The 9,476-nt window shown below is 39.4% G+C and overlaps 1 protein-coding gene across 2 annotated transcripts in view; it reads right to left on the reverse strand.

Annotated features, from left to right (window-relative positions):
• Positions 1-2,034, reverse strand: part of tiam1b (TIAM Rac1 associated GEF 1b) — a 32,049-nt gene extending 30,015 nt beyond the window's left edge. The window contains exon 1 of one of the 2 annotated variants that reach the window (XM_039622592.1): positions 1,899-2,034. The gene's annotated coding sequence lies outside the window, so the exon portion shown is untranslated. The remainder of the gene's footprint in view (positions 1-1,898) is intronic. The other variant, XM_039622593.1, reaches the window with a different exon arrangement.
• Positions 2,035-9,476: the final 7,442 nt, after the last annotated feature.

Here is a 9,476-nt window from a genome sequence, read left to right on the forward strand (position 1 = left end):
CAGCCTATGAAGTCATCCGCAAGCTCCACCTCCACCACAACACCCCTGAAGCTCCCGGGTCCCCACTGTGTTGCATTGTGCAGTGAGGCAGAACTGAGCACAGTCCTGACACACATGACTACACAAAGCTTAGTTGAAATCTGTCCACTACCTCCAAACATCCCTGATCACAATTTCCAGCACAAGCCACAATTTCCAGCACAATTTCCAGTGACATGCCTGTGGCATGTCACTTAGGAAGTCAAATTTCAGGTAAAGTACAGCGCCTCCACCCATTAGGTTTCATATATTAATGGATATTGAAGGATTTTTTTTTTTGACTGCACCTTAGGTTACATTTACTGACAGCAGATACAATGTACTTTCACAAAGCTCAGTGGGATGTAATGGTGTTTATTATGACAGCGCAGCAGTAATTCAATCTCATAGAGGCATCAAAGTATGCTTCTATTTTTAAAGACTGTGGGATGTTGCACAAATTCCACCGATGTTAGGGTAATTTTTATTTTTATAAACAGTTGTATACTTGCTTTTCTAAATGCTATAGAAGAAAAAAGTGCATATGTATATTTTATTCTTACCCTAGTTCGGGCTTATAAGAATGGCAAACCCAACATTCTGTGACTACCAGGAAACAAAATACCTGCAGTTGTAAGCACATGCTCTAGTCCCTTTGAAAGGTAACAAAGTTTTATGCACATAAAACTGCAAAGTGAAAATAATTTGAGTTGAAAAGACTCATTATGGCAGAGCAAGTTCCAGCATGCTGAATTCTGCCTCATATAGTACAGTTGAAATCTCATGAGCTTAGTATCTGAAATGCCACGTGATCTCAGATGAACTCTTAGCTTGTAAATCTACAATATAACCTTTGTTTCATGGCACACGGTAATAACTTTTAATTAAGTGAAGCTTATCGCATAAGATTGCGCAAACCAATCAGTGGTTATTTTCCTCTGCTGAGAATAATTTTGTTAAGACAAATTTAGACTGAGGACACTGCATGTGATTTTTGTATCAAGCTTTTAACAGGAATTCAGAGTTTGTGTTTTATGAAGCTTGCTTTCCTCCAATCACAACAGGAGCATCATCAAGATTTACAAGCCCGAAGGCCAGAATCTGACCCCCTGTCCTGCTAAGCCATGAACAGTCAATACATTACCATAACTATAACACCAGATGACCATTTCTCGCCCTCTCCCCACTGCAGGAGTCACAACCAGCTTTCAAGCACAAAGTTGGGATTTTAAATGAACTCACAACGTAAAGCCCCACCAACCCCCCCCACTCCCCCGTCATGCGCTCTGGGAATTCTCCTTGGCTTTGGACATCTCTCACATTTGCAATTCATCATCTCCCTTTGTCAGCATCACAAACCTGCCACCACCACCGCTTTTTTGTCATTACAATGACACAGACACAGGGTGCATTGTTTGCATCTACAAGTGAAGTGGGTAACACAATGACTTACTGCCTGTAGTTGTAGCTAAAGTTTGCAATACACATGATTACCACAGGTACATGAACTGAGGAATCCCCACTTTTAAAGGCTGCGGGGACCTCAGGGTATGGTTACAACTTAATATAATATTAAATTGCTGGAAGAATGGGAATGCAAAAACGAGTGGACACTAATGAGAATATTGCAGTCAAAGCTAATAAATCCTGAAATTACACATTTCAGGAGGGCACAATATGGTTCATGAGAGAGCTGGCTGCATCTGACCAATTTAACTACTGAAACCTACCACAAAATGTGGGATACTTGAACTGCTGATATTTAGCACCTCTTTTAGAAAGTAGGAGGCTGGAGGGTACAGAGCCATTTGCCTCTTCTATCTCCTAACCAACTACCAAACACGCAGCGTGGTACAGAAAATGCCCAACTAGTGACTTACCTTAATGTTCACATGGAAGTTATAATTCTATTCTTCCTCCAGTTAAATCTGATGCACCAATAAGAGGGATATTTCAAAATATAAATGAGGTGATGATTGGTATTCCTCCTGCAAGTCCACAGCAGACCGACTCCTGTATCCAAGGATGAGTTGAAGAACTGAGGGAGAGAGGGAGTGCTGTTTGTACCCCTTCCCCTTCTCCAGCTGACTCTTTCACACTCTTTACTCCCTCCCCTGTTGCTCCCTCCTTCACTCTATAATTCCAGCCCCCTAAACTACAAACCTATTGCCATCAGGAATGTGTGTTCCCTCCCTCTCCTCCTCTATAATTGCCCCTCCACTCCCTTAAAGGAGGCATGATATTTACACTATATGGTGCAGAACAGTTTATTGGGAACAAAATAATGGGACAAAGAACAGACAGATTCAGGCCTGTGTTGCTCATTTTTGATAATCAGAAGCCTAAATTTCACCTTCATTTTGCCAAAGATAAAGGGGTCTGAAGATTTGTTATAACAGAATTCTGGAAAATGAAATTAATGTGTGCCTCAAAGCCAATGAAGGCTGAAAGGTCACAGTTATTCTGTTGCCGTTTGTAATTTGGTATATTCACTGACAGCCCACAATGCACTTGTGAATGTGAGAGAGGCAGGACTTGCTGTTGTCATAGCACCAGTGATGTCGTGTGGCTTTCACATCAGCAGTGACAGAGGTGCGGGATTCATTTTGAAATGACGGAACCGGCAGAGGACGCGGGGACAGAGAAAGGATAGGACAGGGGAGTGAGGGCAGAGCAGTGTCTGCTCGGCTGCAGCCTGCATCATGTGCCTCAGAAGCAGCTTTGCATGCACACTGAACTGAACTGAACATGCCCCAAGCTAGCTGAGAGCATAGACACCCTAACAGTCACACAGAGAAGAGGCATAGAGTTCACAGAGCTTAGTGTGTCTAGAAAGAGTCCAGAGATTGTTGGGATGAATTGCCATGTCTAGACTTTTGGATGATTATGATAAAAAACTAAAAAAAAAAAAAAAAAAAAGGGGGGTAAAATGGCCATACAGTGTCGCCATGCTGGCTTCTTCTTCTACCAAGGTTATGCCACTAATATTAAAAATAAAAAAATAAATAATGATAATAAGCATAACCACCAAGTTTTAATCATAGAGAAGAATATCTCTAGCATGGAAAAGCATAACCTGTAATTTGTCAGCATTAGACACACAAATTGTACCATGTGGCACTAATTGTTTTTCCAATTAGCAAACAATTAGGTGGAATTTGATCTTGAAAAGATCTCAGTACACATGACACACTAGGGATATGTTATTATGAGAGTATTGCTTAAAAACAACGGGCCATCAAACCCACATCCAATACAAATCTAAAGTTACTTTTCAAATAAACAACATCGGAGAATAAAATTAAAGTTTAATAAATTTGTGTTACATGAGATGAGATTGAAGTTACTCCCTGCCCCCCCAAAAAAGAAAAAAAAAGGGAATAAGACAGCTTTGCAATAAATGCATCCATCAGTGAAATGTAGGCTAATGCTGAATCCTCCTCTGCTGTCACCACAGGCATTTCAGAAATGTAGACTGCTTGCATGGAGCTCAGCTAAACAAAATACTCTGCTTTCTCATCACTGGCACAAGGCTATTAAAACCAGCATTGCCTGCACTCAATTTGGATGCTGATTGAATTGGACATCCAATACATTGACAGGACATTCAATACCGCTGAAGCAATTTGGCAGGTGAGACTATGGGTACAGATCCACAACAGCACTTCAGACTGCTGATGCTGTGCAGGTGTCACAACCAACCACAATCAATGCCAATCACCTTCAGCCATAGCAAGAAGAAAAAAAAAAAATCAGCTGAAGGCAAAGTAATCACAGGAATACTTTTGTGAGGATATGGTTAAGTTCAAGATCTTAAAACAGAATGACAGAGTAGAAACATGTATTGGATGTTCAACAAAACAGAGCTGGATTCAGGTAGTAAGGAAGCCCCTGACTCTCCCCCCTTTTAAATTTACCTACACCCCCATTAATTTGTGTCTTAACTTTGCCAGTAAAACAGGGGATGCTGTCACCACAGGGCTTTGCAGCGGGGGTGGTGTTAGGTAATGAGCTGTGCTTTGTCTTCAACAAAAAAACCCCAATCTCATTTAAATTGGAGAATGGCTTCCGCAAGGTGGGTTTTGAATGTGATTGCAAAGAGAATGAGGTTTTTTGGGGGGGATTTTTTTTTGTTTTTTTATAACTGCCATTTTGGGTTACTCAGTCACATAAATTCTCATTTCTTCCGTAGTGAAGTCGTTGATTCCACAAGCCATGGCAAAAGTCAGTGTCGTATTTTCAAGGCAAAGAAACCCAACATGTCTAACTAGCTAAATCAAAGCGCTGCTCCCCACAACAGCTTTAAATAAAGGTCAGTTAATAACTGACGACACTTGCTTTATTATAGCAATTCTGAATGGACCATAAAGTGGTGCGTCATTCAACGTGATGTAGCTTTGAAGTTAAAGTCACCATCATTTTGCATTAATATTTTTGCAACCAAAAACATTACAGATCACAGAAAAAACTCATTTCCATTAGAGAACGGCCATGCAAGCTTACGTAGCTCTACAGGGCAGTTAAGTTATTAGGTTGCAGTAGTATGACTTCCTGACTAGGCCTAAAATGTAATGGTAAGGCCTGCCATTCAGCAGCATCTGCAATATTATATGATATGCTAAACAAGTCAAGTACAATGAAACTATGGATGTATATTAAAAACAGCAACCACTAGGAAAGATACCTTCTTGTCTTACACCAATTATAGTCTTCCTTCAAATAGACACGGATGAGTTTTACCCACAACTCAAGATGTTGAATCAACAACTCTGAAAAATACAAACTGTTCACACATCACGCTGAGTCTAATACTATATGCAGGATTTGGTTCAGCCACCAAATTGACATTAACATTGAAAAGAACATCCATCACCACGAGGGTTTAAGTGTTTGTCTTATTTTGTTGAAGGTCTCCTCAATCACGCCAACCCCCTCCCTCATCCGTGCCCTTCTGTGGATCCATTGTACTGAAGAGGAGCACTATGTACGAATGATATCTAAAGAGAAAAAAATGCAACTGTTACGCAAGACATGAAAGCAGCAAGCCCAGCCTGGCTAGAGATCATTAGTGGAGGATCCAGTGGTCTCCAGCAGAGAGTTGCCTCTCAAGAGTCGACTTCAAAGACGCTGGTATAGAGAGAGAAATAATTTAGAGTGCAAAGAAAATGCTGGAACTGATTGGTTGGGATTGATCCTATACAGCATAGGTGGCTCCCCAATATTAGTTATTAAAAGATGCCAGTAATATCTTAAAGTGTCTTTATAAACTGCTCTGAAGAGTCTCATACACACTAAGCTAGTTCCACAAAGCATATACAGTTGTGCATATAAGACGTGTAAGCTTGTGTAAATGTTTTAAATACATTCTGATAGCTTTCAAAAAATAATCAGAATATCATTTAATATGTCTGTTATATCATAAAAGACTAAAAAATATAGGCAAAAACAATAGCAACTGGATGGCTGAAACATGCAAATTATTAATATTTTAAATGTATAAATCTGTTTAAATGTCAAGTAATTATTAAAATCTACCTTTCTCTTAACTTGAGGCATTTGAAAGACCAATTACGACATAAACCAATTGTACTTTATGTGACCTAGACTTATGTTACCACATTTTAGCACAGATTAACTTCCATGTGACCAAATAAATGTTTTTTGAGGGAGCTTTAAAAGCATATCCCTGGCAACCAATTGTTTTTGTATGCCGGTGAAAGTGCATTCGACGCAGATTCAAACCAAGGCAAGCAAAAAAGGGCTCTGAAAAGTTATTTTTTGTGACCAATGGTGTGTTAAAGTTAGCTCAACTCCCATCACCCCAAAGTGACTCATAGCCTCAGCAGTTTTGTGCACTTAGTATCTATTATTCATCCTAAACCACAAGGCTGTATCAGCCACGTGAAGCTGATGATCATCGCCATGTGCATTTTTGACAGCTGGTCACACGTTTCTGCTCACAGCTCAGAAATAGAAGGAACACAGCTTTAACACGATGTTTAAATACTCATTTATCTTTCCAAAAGCCATTGCGGAAAACACGTACTAAAGGCGCTACTGAATACTGCATGTACACAATAATATCCCACTAACAAGGTAATAAGGTTCTGAAGCTCTTGTTTGCTGTGAAGTTCATCTGACAAAGAAGCACAATGTTATTCATGCCGTCTTTGAGAATGTTAATTTAGGTCTGTAATAATTTATGAGAAGCCTGCGTTTTCATTGTGCTTAGAGGTCAGGCTTACAGTCATACAAAATGCCTCTGCAGCACTTTCTAAGCTAAAACTTAGGAAGTCCTTTGGTTTTCTTGCTTTCCAAGCTTAGTGGAATACAACACAAATTTCTCTCACAGTATATGGAGTGCATCACAGTTACACTGATGTGCAGCACTGCTGGAGGCGTTGTCCTCTGGAAAGCATCTGGGATCAAATCTTGGCAAGCCATTTAGATGCTTCTCGAGATAATGCAAACTGTCAGCATATTAGGAATTCAACATAAAAGACATTACTTTTTCATAGCCAGGAATACATGGCGACTTCCTGAGAATCTGTGTTAAATTAGAAAAACATGAAAGACCTTTCGAAATGCGTGTGATATGAAGACACGGGGTTCAAAGGTTGTTTGAAGTATAATGCTTAAGATTTAGAATAAAATTACTATGCTTGACTACACGTGTACAATGTAGCAAACAATGAGCAACATTTTTAACCATCCTAAGATGGCAGAAGTAAAAAGATGAGGCATCATATCAATAATATTCTCTAATGGAGACGGATGTCCTGTCAGGAGAAACGAGGGAATGCCGAGCTCTGCCACATCGTATTACATGGATGTAAACAGAAGTGGATTGGAAAGTGTGGCTGTCCTTAATTAATCTACTCAAAACTGTCGTACTAAACATTTTGCAATCATCTGATTTAAAAAAAAAAAGAAGGATAACCTCACTCGTGCATATGGCTGCAATGTGAAATATGTCTTAGTCTGTTTTAAAAATCTGTCGGTCCACAGAGTATTAGAGCACATAATTCTCACAAGATAAATCTGGCAACCAGCCTCTGAAGACCACATTTATCACAAGACTCTGGACAGCAAAGTCTGCAGCTGCACCATCAATGTTACACAATAGTGTCAGATCACAAAAAAATTGTGCATAACAATGTGATTCAAGTTTTACCTTAAACTTCAAAACATTAAACGTTCAGTTATGAAAAACGGAAGACATACATTTGACAAACTAGAAATGACAAAATTTTACATTTCAACAAGAATTTAAATGATATATCCATGTTCAGAGTTGTTGGTTTCCCATTTGATTCTCATTCAGAGTCAATGGATTAACCAAGAGCTGATCAGTAGTTCTACCACTAAAATATTTGGGGAGCTTGGACTCCGCTAAAGCAAGTAGGATACTGACAGAAACTCACAACTCCATGTAAGCCAGGAGTTTGTTCAGATGCTTTACAATTCTTGCAAGCAATGTGCAATTAGGAATATAGAGGTGGTTGTTTTATTGCCAAGAGCTAATAAGCAGCGTAATGGCTGTTAGTAATATTTTCCTGCGTGTGCATGGCGCTGAGGCTTTAGCTCAACTCAATACTCTCATTGTAATACCTACAATCAGCGGCTTAGCAGTATAAAATAAGTTTCCTTTTGGAAAGGATTTCCAGCTCTGTGGTTGTGGTCTAACTTCTGTAATTAATATTTCCACAACACGCCTCCTCTTCTTACTTGCTGACTGTTTAAACGCATTGTTTGAAAAGCCAACACTGGGATACCAGTGATCTAACAAAAATCCAGCCGCGGTTGTGAAGTTACAATTCAAACCATTGTAGTGCAGAAGGTAGTAGTAAGTTTAAATTTCAGTGAATGGTCTTCGTTAGTACGATCACACAGATCTCTGTATGTTATTCACTTGGCACTAAGCAAAAAACACTAGACTGCCTTCAGTATTTACTTTGCACCAATTTGCACATGAATGAAGAGTTATGTGCAAGTGGGATGGAAATGAATAATTCAAAAAGAGCACTTATGAGGGTTAGATTATGCGCATCTCAAGAAATCAACTGTGCTTGGTAGTACATTTCTGTACATGCATGAAGAACAAAGTCATGGATTGTACCAAAAGCCAACAAATTACCATAAAACTGTGCAGGGATTCTTTCATGAGCAGAGTTGTTGGACTGCTTCATGCTGGTCTAACATTTGAGATCTTTGAGATGCAAAGTTAACAACTGTTGACGCAAGCCAGAGGGGAGAAATATTAAGTGCAACTTTACAAAAAAAAATAAGGGGCAGAGAAAGGGTGAGGTCTCTGTGCAGGCATGTCATACATGCAGCTTGCACTCAAGTTACCACCTCGAAGGAAACCCTGAGGCCAAGCTGCTGGATGCTCATAAAGATGGTCGTTTGATTTCCGTGGTTCTCCACTTTCATTGTTATGGAAAGGTTCTGTAAACACTGGAAGAATACCTTCCAAACACATGTAGGGAAACCTGCTCCTTTTTAAGCTTTTAGGTCATCCACAAATAGGTACTCACCATAACAAACCAAACAACCCCCCAAAATGTGCAGGATCTTTTAAATATCGAGATAACTCAAGAAATAATGGGAATGTTAACTAAAAACTACTGCGTGAACAAACAAAACTCAAAGGGCACCAACCTTATTCCTTTTGGAGGTATGCTGAACAGACCTGTGCAGTTTAAAGCCATCCACGATGACTTCTATGAACATTTAAAGATACATTTTTTCTTCTGTCACCTTTGAAACTGACTTAATTCCAAAGACAGATATGAACAGTGTTGTTTATCATCATGTAACAGGGCAAAAAAGAAGCGCATAATTTGCATTGAAAACTAGCGCGGTGGTATTTAAATCAAGTTTCCCCTTCCTGATACCTTTCATCTCTAAATTTATGCCTGATGTGGCTTGGGCTTGTTTTATTGGATGTCATTCAGCATTTTTTGATACCCGAAATCTAGTTGACCGTTTTTTTCCCTCCTAATTAATACTTGCTACAACTTGAAGACTGCATTTGCATGTGGGTCTGCAGCATGTATGTGCTTATAAGCTGTCGTGGCAATTGTGAATTTAAGTGTACTTCACAAACCCTGGATGTTCAAAGGTTTAGCTGCACTTTAAGTGATGCAACAGCACATCACTGTTAACCATCCTGTTACTGTAACTTCAGTCTTTATAAAAGTTATTTTACCGCTGTGTATTGTAACAGTTAAGATGTTATTGCTGGTATTATCCTTACAAGTGCTTCCATCACTTGCACAGTAGGCAGTATAAGAGCTGCTGACTGAGAAGCTGCACCACAACCAAATGGGGTGAGATTTTTTTATGAACCCATGTTTTTCCTGATAGCATGAACTGCAAAAACACGTTGGCTAGTAGTAAATTTGTAGTAATCAATATCTATCTATTTTCCCTTCATATATGTGAAATCTGATGCG

The sequence above is a fragment of the Oreochromis aureus genome, linkage group 14 (assembly GCF_013358895.1).
Source record: "Oreochromis aureus strain Israel breed Guangdong linkage group 14, ZZ_aureus, whole genome shotgun sequence".
Classification (NCBI taxonomy): Eukaryota; Metazoa; Chordata; class Actinopteri; order Cichliformes; family Cichlidae; genus Oreochromis; species Oreochromis aureus.